We start from the raw sequence: 17,025 nt of genomic DNA, 5'->3' as shown, positions 1-17,025 counted from the left end.
ATCAACTTAAAATCAATCATATAATTGTTATAAAATTATATGAAAAATTTATTTAAATAAATTAAAATTGCAACGATATATTCATCTACAGGCATGGCCAAAAGTTAGAAACATGAAATAAAATATTATTATGTGTTTCCAAACTTTTGTCCATGAATGTATTATATCCAACAAACAAAAAACATCTTAAGCATTTATTACATGTACTGTATATGTCATTCCAAAGCTAATTGTCTCCATATAAACTTTGGAAATGACACTTGAGAATATTTAGAATCAGTATATATAAGTAATTTTTATATGAAATATGTTCTCATTTTAAAACTTTGTCAAAATAAAATCTGTATGTATTCACTTTAAAATTCTATATATATTAAAATTCAATTTAAAAAAAACAATAAAAATAACAGATATAGTAATATGAAACAATTTTATATAAAATTTCATATAATGAACAGATAAGAAAAAATGATGATCTGATAATACTGATTGTTTCTTGTATCCAAAGATGTCATGGTCAACTATGTGTGATAATTAAGAGACAAATAACCTATATTATAGCAAACAAGAAATGACAAAACAATAATTGCTGATATATACTGTCTAGCAGATATTATACATATTAACAATTGCTATTTGATATTCTCAAAATTTATTTTCACTCCAACGGACACTTTAGAATAAGCAAATTTATTCTGTTGTTTCCAAAATCTGTTATATTTGTTACATCTGTAAAATTAATGAGCAACAATATATAAAAATTTTGAAATTACCATACAAAAATATTTTAAGGCATTTATATTTATCTGTCTTGAAACTAAAATAATAAATTTTGAAAGATTCATTCAACTTTGACTTATCCTTGATATAGAATACTATAAATCCTTGACCATCAACTTTGATTAATGAGTTTAAAATTGCCAACTAAAAAATCTGAATTTTAATAATTAAGACAAATTCAATATACTGGAAAACTGAATAAAGCTGACCTAAAACAAGTTTAAAAAATGTGCTTATTTTATGCAAGAGACCATCCATTAATTGTATGTACAGGTTAAGGGAGAAAGGAGTCAAGAAAAATATATCACTGTATACAAAAGTATATCACAAATGGAAATACTTAAAGCAGACTGCTAGGGTCTATCTATCAATTTTAAAGAAGGAAAACGAATCTCAAAGGCATGGCATGATGTAATTGACTTGACATTATAGTAAGGTGACCAGATTTTAACATTGGTGAAATAAGACAAAACTGATAGAGGGTGGTTGTCTTGTTGAAAAACATTGTTCAAGAGTCTAGAACAATGTTTTTCAACAAGACCTCACTACTCTAGAATCTAGAGCAGCGATGTTCAACCCGCGGGTTGCATGCGGCCCACTCAATGTTTTTGTGCGGCCCTTTTAAAACAGTGTGTATAGATATCCTGTATAGATTTTTATTACAATGAAATATCACATGTATAGTTAAATACATTAATATCATGTATAACGCCTTATCATGTACAGAAATTAAAAGTTATTAAATATTTTTTAACAGAGCTTCAAAAATGTATTACATATAATATATTTGTAGGTATAATACATACTGTATATATAAGTATTTAATCAGTATGTTTACGACAACAAATGTTTTTAAATTGGTGTTTTGATATAATGAAATTATATTTCCTTAAATTTACCTTATATGTGTAATAAACATCAAACAATAGACACATTCTTAAGTTACAATGGTCTTGTTCCAATAAACAATAAGAAATTTTATTTTTTTCTTTAAATTCTTTGGAAATAAGCCTAATAAAATTTAAATTAGAATTACACATTTACACGTGCTTATAGATTTAAAATTTCAAATCATTCCGTGTTTAAATTGTTAATGGATTTAATTATGTTTTACTGTGCAAGCTATTTGATTATAGTTAGCCACCAAGGAGCGCTTCATGTAATGATTATGTCTGTAGATCATTTCAAAATCGGATGACCATTAGTTACTGGTTTTCTTTTCTTTGACCTGGCAGCCATTTTTAATAAAGTTATTCTGTTTAGCTATCTCTCCTAATTATGTTGCAGAAAATGCTTAAAGAAATTTTGAAAATTGAGAGAAATTTGAATTTTTATGAATGAAAATGACCGGAATGTTCCTAAATTATATGATGGACAGTAGCTTTTAGATTTATGTTTATGAACTTAGAGGTTTCATTTGCAATCAAGAATTGTTTCTTTCTAATTTCTGCATATTAAAGCATCCTTTTGGATATGTCAGATATTTTAAAAATGTGGAAAATGAACTTGACATCATACTTATTAAAATTTTAAATAATATAGTTTAAATATTCAAAAAAAGTTTAATAATTAAAAAGTAATCAAAGTTTCATTATATTAAGTTTAAGAGATAAATAACCCATAGACAGTTTGAAAATATTCAATTTGAAAATATGTAATTATAAAAGTACAATAAACAACTAATACGATTCATTCAAAAGTTAACAATATGATAAAAGAAAATGACATATTTTAAACTTTATCAATAGTCAACACTTAAGATATACGAAATATGAAAAGTATGTTCACTGTAAAAAAAACTTTTATTTTAACTATGAAACAGGTTTTACAAAGTTGAAATACATTAAATTCAATGACATTAAGTACAATTTAGAATTAACTGATATTTAATAATTTATAATTTTAATTTAATTAACTGTTAAATAATTTTAACATTATTGATTTATATTAAGGAAGTTTTATAGGAAGAGATGTATGTTTATATGAATTATTCAAAATTCTAAAAACTGATATTACTGTAAATTGATTTTAATACATACCAATATCATTAAAGCTATTACTGGTTCTTGCACTTTGTATGTTTTGAATATCTATTTATAAATGCCATTTGACTAAAGAATTTTAATGTAAAGATACAAAAATAAAATTACAATGATAAATAAAATAAATTTTTATTACTTAAAGATAAACAAGTCAATAGCCTAATAAAATATCATAGAAAATGGATATGCAAATTACTGATAAAGGTATAACAATATAGAATTAAGTGTGACCATCATTAAATATAATGTACTGTACTTTTATACTTCTTTAGGATTTACATATTTTACAATAGATTTGAAATCTAATGTAAATAAATGTGAGTAATGTGTAAATCAAGTGAAGGTAATATGAAATGAACTGCTAATACTTAAAAAACTGAATATTTTTTGATGTGTTGACATATTCCAGATATTTTCTCAATTTAAATTTTAATTAAAAGTAACTAAAAAACAGAATTTCATAAATTTTCCAGTGTTTTTCATTGTAATGTTTCCTTTTACAAGCAAATAAGGCATGTAAAATTTAAGGATTATAAATTTTAAGTATTTGACTGCTAAAATCTAATTTTTCTATTGGAAAATCTCATTTAATCAGAATTACATTTTAAACTAGATTTTATTTAAAATAATTCAAAAATGCTGATGTGTATCATATCAATATTTCTCTTAATAATGAAAAGAAAAATTATGTACCAAATGATAGAATTATTTTAAATGGAAATGTAAGGAATATTTAATTATAAATTATACAAATCATTAAATAAACATTATTTTATTTTAAATCACAACTGTTTATTGTACTAAACAATATTATTAAAGTTTTTATTTTTAAATCAAAATGTGCTGTAAGCACTTGAAATCGTCAATTAAATCTTCAAAGCAAGTGATAAATAATGATAGAATTTCTGGTTTGCAATGTTAAGACAGAAACACACGTGTAAAATTCAGCGTAAAATCTAGCATAAAACAGAAAATGTAAAAATTTTTCTGAAATTTTGGCTGAAACAGAACTGAAAATAGAGTAGAGCATGTCTCTACTTTTTACGCCGTAAAATTTTTATGCCAAAATTCCTCCAATAAAGAGAAGTCTTTTCTGTGTTGTCAAAGTAGACACATGCCTTTTATTTTAACAATGGTGGCAATGAGGGTTAACCTTACAATTGTGATGGTCTCGAAAAAACAAAAAATAAATGAAATAGAGAAGTTTATTGAATCCGTTCGACCGCATAAGTGTCATGTATAAAGACACTGTATTTAAACATTTATGGATGGCTATAGGTGCAAAATTTCAAATAACAGGTAGGTCTAGTAGAATCGATATATACCGTATTTTACGGACTATAAGACACACCTTAATTTTTAAGCGATTTTTTTAAAAAAATACCTATAAGACGCTATGGACTATAAGACGCACCTGAAGGAGGCAATTTTTCAAAGAAAAAAAGTGCATCTTATAGTCCGTAAAATATGGTAGGCCTCGTATTTAGATCACGTTTTTTATTTGAATTCAGAATATAAGTCTATTAATTTAAATTTTCTACATTATAGCAGAGGAAGTGGAGAAAAAATGGAAGGTACAAAGGGATAGATAGCCTATATGAGGAAAAAATTAATAAAATTAGCACTGCTGGTGGCAGTGGTGTTTCCTATTCGGCCAGAATTTTTATGTATGTGTTCTGGCATAAAAGCGTAAAACAGAAACTGAACTGAAAGTTGATTTCTGATTCAGTTTTCTGCCACACAATTTTACGCATGTGTGTTCCTGGCCTTAGACCTGTGTGATTAGCAGAATATAGATCATATGACTTAGATTAGGGATGGGCGACCCACGGCCCTTGAGCCGCATGTGGCCCACATTAATATTTTTTGCAGCCCATGTGGCATAAAATATGAATAAATATATCAATTTCCCAGCTTAAGGAAGTATTCAATAAAAATTCAAACGTTATTTTCTACAACTTATGTCTGTGAATAGTTTTTTCACAATGAATTTAGTAAAAATAAAAACAGGAAACTGACTAACAGACATAATTGAAACTAATTTAAAACTAGCAGTGACTAATATTTAACCAAATATTTCTGATATATTATGTTTAGATCAGTGCCAGAAGCTATATTAAGTATATCTAGGCTAATTTATAAATATATATGAATAAAGAATTGTGATTTACCAACGTTTTCTCTCTCTTTTCTCTTGTGTGCGGCCTGCATCTGTTCAAAAGTTTTGAAATGTGGCCCTTACATAGAAAAAGGTTGCCCATCCCTGTCCCTGACTTAGATGAACCTCTGATTCTGATTTGGTTGTGTGTGACATTTTTTGATACTTATTCTATATACATATATATATGTATGTATGTATGTATGTATGTATATATATGAGTGTGTGTTTAAAAATACAAATTCTAGTGCTTTTACCCTTACATCCATCAACAGAAGTATTCTTGATAATGGACACAAGTAAAAAAAAACACTTTTTTTTTTATTCTATTTTGTTTTCAAACTCTATTAAAGCAATTAATAAAAAAAACTTCAGGATGACAAACACAATTTAAAATCATGAACATAGAAGAAATACTAAAATTTAAAGTGTCTTCACATTTTAAAGTGTCTCAAGATAAAGGCTGACTTCACCAAGAGACCACATTTCTAACATGTGAAAAGAGATGAAATATGAATACACTTTTAATTTTACTGTTCTTCTATTTTAATGAATTCTAAACTGTAATAAAGTAAATACTTTGTATTTATATCACATAACAGTAAGCAGTTTTTTCACTGAGTCATTCAATACTGTGTTTCAAAGATTTATTAAAATACTTTACTAAAATTTTTCAATTTTTGAACTTTTTAAAATAATTTTAATCAATAAATTTATGAAGTACAATATTGTTTCTATTTATTCAACAAATGTAAAATATTTAAAAAACAAAAAGAACTTCTTTAACGAAAAATAACAAATAAATGAGCATTATTTATGGCAACATTATTTATTATTGTATCTGCAATTTTTAATCATGTTTTTAATTTAATTTAAAATATATGCTCTCCACCTCAAATTAGTAGCGGCTTGCCCCTGTAAATCATATTTTTAACATTAGAGTTGTGCTAGTCATGTAACTAACACCTTCCAGGGGAAAATTTTTGAATTTTAATAACATTACTTCCGGTTTGCATCAGAAGTTCGTATATATTTAATCAGGGTCGTCTGTCCTTAAGGATTCCATATCTAGCCTCGTCTTTCATCTATCTAACTCTGTTCTCGAGATTAAGGAAAGACGAATGGACTGATGGGCAGACAACAGATGAAATTTATGTCTATAATTTTTTCAAATTGCAGCCCAATAAAATTTTTTGTGTGATATTACTGATGTTTAAATTTTAATTCAAAAATAATAAAGTTAACATATTTAAATTCTATTTTACTTAAATTAATTTAATTTTGATTCTTATAACCTGATCAGTATCACTAAATTTAATTTAAAAACTTTTTTAAAAAAGTTTATTTTCTTGGTTTTAAAAATAAATTTAGGTAAGTAAATATCAAATAAATCAATTCAGTACAAAATTCATATGCCATATCAAATTAACTACATTTTTATTTCACATAAGAATATAACATATATAAAGCCAGAATTTGTTATATCAACTGAACTTAATTAGAAATAATTAGTCTCATGGTTACATAGTAATCTAAATTATAAATATATCTAGAATAATCAGGTGGAGGTCCAGATAACATGTGTCCAATGTCTCTGTATGCCAGTGATGAATTAAAAGTAACAATATGTTCTTACATCTAATATTGTCTCATGCTGATGTTGTTATCTGAGTGTCAGCCCAAGTATGACAGAATGCAATAATAAACATACTTTTTTCATAAAAATGATGTTTTTACAATAATAATGTAGATTATAAAATAACTAAATAATTTGTAAATCAAAATATTTTTTTCAATGAGTAATTTAATAATAAAATTATTGATAAATCCAAGGTCTTCTGATCCTGAGTGACCAACCGCTCTGATAAACAGAAATTGTAGGTTGAGTTCCATTCTATGCTGAATCTAGAATTCTCCTTCAAAAATTTTCTAAATTACATTAATAAAATAATTTAATTACTAATTATTAATATTAATACAAGATAGCAGCCTAAAATTTGCTAGCTTAAATCATTCTTATAAATATAACAAAAGTAATTCAGTTAATTAGTCTCAATTGATTAAAGATATTAATATTTATTTACTCAGTCAGACAATTAAATATTTATACTAATTGTTTTAAGGTTTATTTAATTTTATTAGTTTATTTATGAAAAATATTCTTGTTACAATTTCTTTACCTGTTAATATAAACAAACCATGGCTGACTTAGTTAATATTTAAACTTCATAATTTTTTTGGGGGGTACATGTTTCATATTTTGAATTATATTTTATAGCATATTTTATAAATATATTTCTTTATTTTAAGACATCTTCCATATTTCTCTATTCCAATAATTATTAAAAAAATAAATTGTTAGCTAAGATAATTAATTTGCTCAATTATATAAATTAATTATTTATAATTGATAATTCAATTATAAATGTAAACAGATATAATTCTAGATCGAATGAGTAAATACAACATTTATTTGTAATTATACATTAAGACAAAATATAAAATAAGAAAAGCCAGAAATGCTTGTCATAAAAAATAGCAACAAATCAAATTTTTCAGTGAATCACTAAATAAAATCATTTTATTCATTGATGAATGATATAAATACTTGTCTAGTTCAGACTATAAAATCATAATTTTCTGTTCATTATACAATTTTTACAGATATTATCTTTGAGATCTTACTCCTAAAAATGAATAAGATGCAATAATTCTTTTATTAGTACCAGTACCGGTAATTTCTCTAGAAAGTTCTTACATTAATTTTACAAATATTATTCTACTTATTTATTATTATATATTATAGAATTTTTATTTTTTTTTTTTAAATAAAGTATTAAATTTATATATTTTAACCTTAAATAAAATTCTTTTCATGACTTTTTGTTGAGGTTTATAAATTATCTCATTCACTCACTCAAGGATGTTATTTAGTTCAGCCAGGAAAGGTTAAACATGTATAAAGCATTATTAACTTGGAAATCAGACAACAACATGATTCATTCAACAAACACGTTTTCAAAACTATTGAATTTACAATATGTTTCGAATATGATAGAATTATGTTATATTTTACAACTGAAATTAAAAATTCAATTTAATGTTTCATAAATAATAATATTTTATTGTTTATTTTTTAATCAAAATCATATTTCTTTTCTTCTACATGTAACAAGTTAAAAAGGTTGTAACGTGGAGAAGAAAATGGCTGGCTTAAAATCATTAATAAAAAAGTCATTAACAAGGATTTGTTTATTATGTAAAATTGTAACTTGCATTATTATGTAAATCAGGGGTGTGCAATCTGCAGAGTTAAAAGACATTTAAGGTGTTACAGGATAAGGTTACCAATTAAGGAATTAAAGTTCAAGAACATACATGTGATAGAAATCTGAATCTATAGGTTGTAAATAGGAAAACATTACTCATTCATGACACATTCAGGCATTATAAATTATCAATGATGATCAGTGAAAAAAAAAATGATAATAAGTAAATTTACTATCTGATAAGAATTTTATTAAATAGAAGAATAAATTCACATTAAATTACTATTTTTTATATTTTATTAATATTATTAATATTATATTTTTTATTTTTATAAAAGTTATAATACTGTGTTTCTCAATTCTAAAACACACCTTTTTATGGACTTTTCTGGTCTCAAAAATTGAGGTACACATTAAAATCAAGCACAAAGCCAACTTAATACAGTGTTGTTTGTATCTTTATCTCCTTACTCCGTTTAGTAATTCTCATGTATTATGTTATCAGTATAGACATGGTATGAATCTCTCTCACTATCTCAGTTTTAATTTTGGTTTTGGAATGGTTCAGTAGTCTTTTGAACTACAGCATACCAAATGAACAATGTCTAGCAGACAAGTCTTCTATACAGCTGTGTTTAAGTGGAGTTATCCACTATGTTGAAGAATATATATAGATATTTTGGTGTGATACTACATACCTGGTAAATTTCATGCTTGTGCATACCGAAATGAAATATCACCATTAAAATATTGATCATACAGTCATTTTGCCTGATTTTGTATTGGTTGCAGATTCTCTGAATCTGCAACCAATGGAGACATAATGGAGACATAAATGAATATATTCAAAAATATGGACATCATGAAGCACTATAAAACATGAAAATCTTTTCAAAAACTTATTACCATTTAAATACATGAACTTTTTACAGCTGTATTTTTGGTGATGTAGGATGTGCATTATATTTGCAAGCTAACTTTTATGGGTTTTGATTCTGAAAAATCAGGTGTGCATTCAATTTGATGGCTCTTTAGTATCAAGAAAACATGATATAGTTATTAAACTCTTATTACTATTATAGTATTTCTCAGAATAAGAATAAAGTCAATAGGCTAGATCTTGAATGTGTATCACTCTGCCAATGTTGCTAAACAATGAAGCTAGAGCAACAGCAAACAATAAAATAGAACAAAGTAAAAAACTTTAAAATTCAATTATCACATCATGCTTACATCACTAAATGTTCTATGAGAACCAGAATGCTAGAACATATCTCAGATGTGCAACATGCTAGAACTTCCACAGCCCTCTCTACCTATAAAGAGGATCCAGAAATTGTGGCGGATTTCGCTTGGGACAAACTCCTCCTCACAACTTTGCACATGGAACACATCAGATGGTTGGAGGCCACAGAAATCTTTAAAGCTAACTTTGCATCATCTTGTATAAATTTTAAGGAGGAAATGATGTTGTTGATGGCTTCTACTTGACACGATGGTATAGTCATTGGCTGAATCTTCATTATTGCAGGACAACATATGTGCAACTTTAAATTTATACTTATAGTTCAAATTGTTATTCGAATTACATTTCTTTTAAAAACTTTTATCTTCCAAATGACATTCCATCAGGTAATCGTTGTAACACCTGAAGAACTCAGAAGGAGTTAGAAAATGTTTGTGCTGAGGTTAGTTTTTGTTTTCTTCACATTGGTAATTAGTTCTGTGTTTGTTATTACAAAAATTTCAAATGAATTAGAAAATTATGTTGTTTATACTGTTATATTGTATGTGATATCTCAATTATATTCTAGTTCATACTGAACACAAAGCTATTTTCCTTTGCATATATAGGCTAATGAACATCAGCTCCATTCTTATTCTGGAAAAGACCATAGTTTGCATTGACAAATTCTCTAAAAAGAATACATTTAAGGCAGAAAATAGATGACTCTATATTTAATTATACAATGCCCTTGTCATAGTAGCAAAAGTTGTATAGATTTTGATGTGTATTAATTCTCGGAACAGATTTGAAAGCATGGCCATGTCAACACACTACTTTTGAAACATTAAACTTTTGATCTTTCAAATAGACACCCACAATTGCCATAAATAATTAGGCTATATTTTGGAAATATTAATTATAAATTACAAATAAATTTGGCACTAGAGGGAGGCATTAGGCACCATCTCGTATTAAATTTAATAATTATAATATTTAATTAATTAATTTAGAATAAACTGGAAGAAAAGAATCAGCCCGAAGCAGGACTCAAACCTGCAACTCCCACTTACCGTATGGATGCATTGCCAGTTATGCTACCCAGACCTTCGGTCCAATCTCCTCTTCCAGTATATACTAAGCACCGGGTTTCAGTAGATGTTTATATTTTGATCATTCTACATTACTTTTTTAAATTACATTCACTTCATAAAAAATGTAATCACATATCCTTTGAAATTAACAATTCATATTATATTAATCCACAACATTTTGTGAAATAAATGCTTTTGGTTTTTTCTTATAAAAACAAAAATTATTTGAATACACACAGTTGATATAACAGTTTTGATATAAAATCATAAAAGTTCAGCATAATTAATTCTAAACAAAAACAAGTTTATTAACCACTTCCTATACTTATCAGTCACATGAAGATATCAAGAAATTTTCAAATACAAAAAAAAGTACTTACAATTATACAGTATGTAGCAAAGTAACAACTTCACTATGATGAATTAATAATTTACTTTTGTTTATTCTTGTGTTAAAAAAAAAATAAAATTTATTGTCTTATTGTAATAAATTAAAACTTATTTTAATATCTTCAAGCCAAACTAATCAGTAAATCAAATTTTTCTCTGATTCAGTTCACACATTATTTTGCAACATCTATTTTATACTCATAATTTTTCTTTAATTTTTTTTTATGACTGAACAAATAAATTGTTAAATATCAACAATTATATATATTTTTATGATATAACAAAATTTTTGACTATTTACTTTAAATGAAAAAAATATTGACAATCATTATACATCAAAAAAATTATAATTAGAACAGGATGTGTTGAGTGAATTTAATATATTTTTTCTGCTATTTTGTAATTTTTTGCACTATTAGAAATAATTTTTTGTTTCATTTTCTATCTCTCATATTTTTTATAATGCCATCATTTCAGTTATAACAACAAATTTTAGATCCAATATAATGTACGCAGAGTCAAAAATTTAGTTTGCATTATAAGAAAATTCATGTTATACCATTGAGAATTCATATATTTGCTGTAATAAATAAAGAAAAATAGGATATTATTATTCTGTACAATTTTTCAGATACTGGAATTAAACATTTCTATGAAATTTGACTGTTGTATTTTGTCAAAAATTAGCTCTAATTTTAAGTTACTATGTATTGTATCATGCCATATACTGGTTCTACACTGTATTTCTAATATATTAAATCAATTTTTATACAATTATAATATATGTAGGCCATTCAATAAGCAATGCCTCCATGCAAGTATTTCCCACAGGAGTATTACTAAGCAAGCAATTATTCGTACGGCTTGATCCTTGAGATAGAGCAAGCACACCCGACGAAGGTGCATTTCCTTGATGTTGACGTCAAGATTCAAGAGAATACAATCCATACGGTGGTGTACCGTAAACCAGGATCGAAAGGCCTCTACATACCTGCAGGCTGATGTGACCCTCCCCACTATAAAGTGGTGGCCTTTAAAGCCTTAATTAAGAGGGCACACACACACTCATCTACATAACCAGCCCTACAGACCGAGCTGAAGCTTACACAACATTTAGCCTATGAGCACGGATATTGCAAGCTCACACGTAGATTGATAGACAAGTTCCACACTAACCTAAGTCCTGACCAAGGTAATGCACAAGGCGAAGACTGGCAAGAGGGAGATAAAATCATTATGGTCACTTATAACCCTTATCTCAAATTGATCTATTCCGAGATAGCTAAAAAGAGGTGCAGTTGCATAGCCTACAGAAGATGTGCGTCTATATTCACCATCCTAAGTAACGGAAAAGACCAGCCCGACAGAGAAAGACTCCCAGGGGTATATAGCATCCCGATTAAAGATCGCAGATGCAATCAAAACCTGGTATATCTGGGCTCTACAAAAAGATCATTAGGAGTTAGACTGAAGGATGTACGGAAGCAGAGGAACACCACCGCTCTGTCCATTTATTGGTCCGATCCAGATATAGAGCCGGATTTCAAGCAAGCCAGAGTCATACGCACCACGTGCAACACATCAGGTGATTAGAAGCTGCCTACATATACTTGGCTAACCTTAGCAGTAGTAACTGCATAAATCAGAAAGAAGAGCTAACACTATCAGCTGTGTGGCAAGCGCTGATGAGCAATAACCTGTGAGTTCCGTCTGACACTTTAGTGCGCATGCCTAAGAAGACGCAATCGGTTAAACGTGTGTTCGAATTTTGAATTTGGTTTTCTTCAAACGACAGTCCAGAAATTCAAAGTTACCTGATTAAAAACCAGTATTTTGGTTCGAAAACGTTAGTAACAAACTATTGGTGTTGATTTCGTTTTTTGGTCGTCTAGAGAAGACACACCGGTAACAGGTAGAACATTTTGGCAAGCAATTATATAACAAATGATATTTGTTTCATTTACTACATTTTAATGTGTAGTAGAATGTCAAATATGTCATAGTTTGAATTTGTTTTTAAAATAGATGATACTTTTTCAGCTGTGTAGATGCAATGATCAGTTATAAAGTAAAAACTTTATAACTTATAAAAATGTGCTTCCCAAAGAAATTCATAAAAGATTAGTGGCAATTTATGTGCTGGAATTGTGGACAAAGCCAACAATTCTACAGCATGATAATGTAGGTACCAGTACTTTCATGTCAGAAGTGATCAGAAACACAAACAAGTTCTTGTCCACCCATCTTACAGTCTAGATCAGTGGTTCCAAACCTTTTTTTGACCAGGAACCACTTTTATTTCATTGTTGTTAGCAGGGACCACAAGGTTTAAGAAAAATAAACTGTATCAATCTAAAAACAAACTTTAATCAAAACTTTTAATATAAGTAATTGTTAAACTCAAGAGTAACATGTTTTAACAGTACTATTATAATAGAAAACATAACGTTTTTAGTAAAAATTAAATTCAGTCTGTATCAATGTGGAAATAATAAATTAAAATAAATAAAAGTTTTAAATCTTTCGCGAACCATATTTTAGCTCTTGCGGACCACTGGTTGGGAACCGCTCTAGATAAAGCATCCCTACAAAGTTCATTTCATCTATGAGAAAGATGTTAAAACCACCACAAGGAAATGGTTTCAAGAAAAATCTGAAGACTTCTGAAAACGAATTTGAAAAAAATTCATAAATATTGGCATATCTGTTCTGAACACAAAGGAAACTATGTAAAGAAATAAAGTGTGTTAATTAAATTAAAAATACTGAACTTTATACTTTGTTTTGGTTTCAGTTTAATATCTTTATACTGAACTTGTATATAAATATGGAGACACTAGCTGTTACCCGTGACTTTGCCCGCACAGATTTTGCAAGCGAACACCATTTATATTCAGTATTTCAACAACCATAGTAATGTTAGAATATCTACACCGGAGAACAGTACAGTTTCACGTATCTAAAAGCCTTTCACCGGTGCGCGTATCATCACTCAAAACCAAGTAACTACAAACGTTTTCGAACCTTAACGGTTCTTCTTCAGGTAACAATCCCAATGAAGATAATTTTTCTTCACAACTTTGAACGGAAGAGCATTCCGTTAGGGGATCGTTACCTGAAGAAGAACTGTTAAGGTTTGAAAACGTTTGTAGTTACTTGGTTTTGAGTGATGATATGCACACCGGTGAAAGGCTTTTAGATATGTGAAACTGAACCATAGTAATTGTTATATAACACCTACTGCTGAGAATGATAAGAATTGCTGAGAATCAAACAAACTGTTTTCAATTTGATCAATTTTCTGGAACATGTACAACTGTTCTATAATCAAACCAATATGCAATAATAAATTCAAATTTATAACTGTTCGAACATCTGGTTAAAAAATTCAAAAAATATAAAAATATTTATAACAATGTCTGAAATGTTATCAATATAATACACCTAAGTACTCAATAAAGACTAAATGTAGTTGAAAACAAAAAATCACATCTAAAATAGTACAGTAGAAGCCATTCTTCAGGTTAAGCCTTAATGTTCTCCCGCTCCCCCATGGGGGAATTTTGAAAAATCCCTTCTTAGTGTGCATTTTCATGACGTACCCTAACTGTGAACCAAATTTCACTTCTTTAGGTTCAGTGGTTTGCTCTGGGCGATGATGAATCAATCACCCAGTCAGTCAGTCAATCAGGATAAGTAATTTTATATATTTAGATTACTTATTGAATTCTTCTTATATATCTGTCTTCATACACATGCTAAAATCTATAGTGATAAATCTAATGAAGATGTATGATATAGAATTATCTACTTATTCCAATCAAATTTATTTTAATATATTCCTCTTTTCATACTGCATTTTATTATATTACAGATAGGATATTTGGAATGAAACGAGCATATTTTATTTGTTACTTTTGTAATATTATAACTGGAAAATTGATAAATTTGCATCAGTAAAATATTTCTAAAAATATAACACTTTTTTCATTTGATTTCTATACCTATTCTTTATAATTATCTATAAATATGCTTAATGTATAGCCTGTTTCATTTTTCAATTTATGTTATTTTACTTATTTATTCAAGTCTATCTATATACATATTAAGAAAGTAATATGTATATGGATGTCAAAATAACTGTTAACAATAAAAAATCAGAAACTTTAAAAATCAAAAAGGAACAAAATAATAATTTATCACTAAAACTGATTTATTTCAATGTTACAGCAATTAATGTGTAATTCTAAAATATACTAAGCAAAAATTATAAATTAATCAAATGATATCACCAGATTCATCAGGCCATAACAATAGGTTATTAAATATACAGATTTGAAGAAATCTTAATTTAATTTACTTTATACTTTCAAATTACTTTATTATTATTATATTATTAATATTATTAATTAATATGACGACAAGAATTTCTCATATAGTCTTAAAATTTTAATTATAATCTATAGTCGTTAATTGTTGTTATGGATTTTTCCTGTTAAAATAAAAATGAATTAATTAATTAAATAAACACTAAAAATCTAAAATACTGAAAGAAAACATTTTTTAAAATCTGTTTCATTTTTGATATTCCTAGGCAGATATCTTTCATATATTGTATTTAACATTACTTTAAGGAATATATCCATTTTAATAAATTGATTAAACAATAAAATAAATATTCTAAGAAAATTTAGAGATTTTAATGATGACAAAAGTATAGAACTACAGAAAATGTATATGTATATAAAGGAAGGAAAATTATATTGCTAAAAGGAATTGGAATGTGATCAATGACTTCAAGAAGGCAGATACTTGTATATTTCCTGTTTAATATATAATGGTAGTAGTACAAACAATTCACTGAAACACATACAATTCTTATATTTATTATGAGTTTTTCCCTATTATTTATTTACTAAGTTTTCAAATTCCAAGTTTATCAGATAAATCTCTTCCAACTGAAGGATATCTTTCAATGGCAGAAACTAACCACAAAATTTGTTATATATGAAGAGTGTATTAAATTATTTAAGCATTTAATATTTTGGGTTAGTATAACTATTTGCAACTATTAACTGAAATAACAACACATCTCAAGATATTAAAATACTTTATAATACTTAAAATCTGCACCATTATAGTCTTAGCTATTTCTAAATTAATTAATTAATGAAATATTTTATAATAATAATTTGAAATTATCCATCAGCAACAACCTTGAAAGATTTTGTTAATTTCCATTTGTTTAAAGGAGTGGTATTATTCAGAGAATATATCTGCTCTTTCTGTTCCTGCTAATATTTAATAAAAATAGAAAATATATTCAACTAAATAGCACCTCTACTTCCATTTACTGTAAACAAACCCAACTGCTGGAAATAAATTTAATATTTCAACATAATAGTAGTTCCTTTATTCATTTACATATATACAAAGAATAAAACATTAACACACAATTTTCTTATACAATATTTTCTGTTAGAACTAGGAAAATATTGTCAAGGTAACTTTTAAATATTCTTTAAAATAAATTTCCAACAAAAACATTAATTTCTACTTTATTTGTAAGATTTTCAATAGTGTTTAGTGGACATTCTATTTTCTAAGTGACAAAAATATTTTACTAGAGTGAAATAATTCCATAAATACTTTAATTACATTAAGAATACATTTTTCTGAACCATATGAGACTTATTCCTTAATAAAATAGTATTTCTTTATTACTTCCATAAAAATCTTACTTAAATAATTTTTTATAATAATCAAAAGTTTAGCAAGGAGAATGCATTCTATTTCTTATTTATTTTTTATCATAATTTTCTACATTTTCTAAGAATAATTTCAATTAAACTGTACAGCAATAAAAATTATGCTATTAAGACATCTTAATACTTCTCTCAAAAACTAACAAACTTTGCCAGTACAAGAAAAAAAAATCAAATATATTGACCATTTAATTAAATCATGTCTCCTGTATAAAAATTTTTTATACAGGAGACATTAAAGAGAAGCAAATCCAAACTGGAACAATGTAAATATTAATCACATTAGTAACCTTTGTTTTATT

At 26.9% G+C, this 17,025-nt stretch overlaps 1 protein-coding gene across 1 annotated transcript in view; it reads right to left on the bottom strand.

The window, feature by feature from the left end:
- The window catches only part of Frl (formin-like protein), a 97,308-nt gene that overhangs the window by 40,592 nt on the left and 39,691 nt on the right, over positions 1-17,025 (bottom strand). The window lies entirely within an intron of this gene.

Source organism: Centruroides vittatus, unplaced genomic scaffold, assembly GCF_030686945.1.
Source record: "Centruroides vittatus isolate TY-2023 unplaced genomic scaffold, ASM3068694v2 contig_341, whole genome shotgun sequence".
NCBI classification, from domain to species: domain Eukaryota; kingdom Metazoa; phylum Arthropoda; class Arachnida; order Scorpiones; family Buthidae; genus Centruroides; species Centruroides vittatus.
The sequence above is the reverse complement of the archived record's forward strand: the minus strand, read 5'-3'. Positions and strand labels throughout refer to the sequence as shown.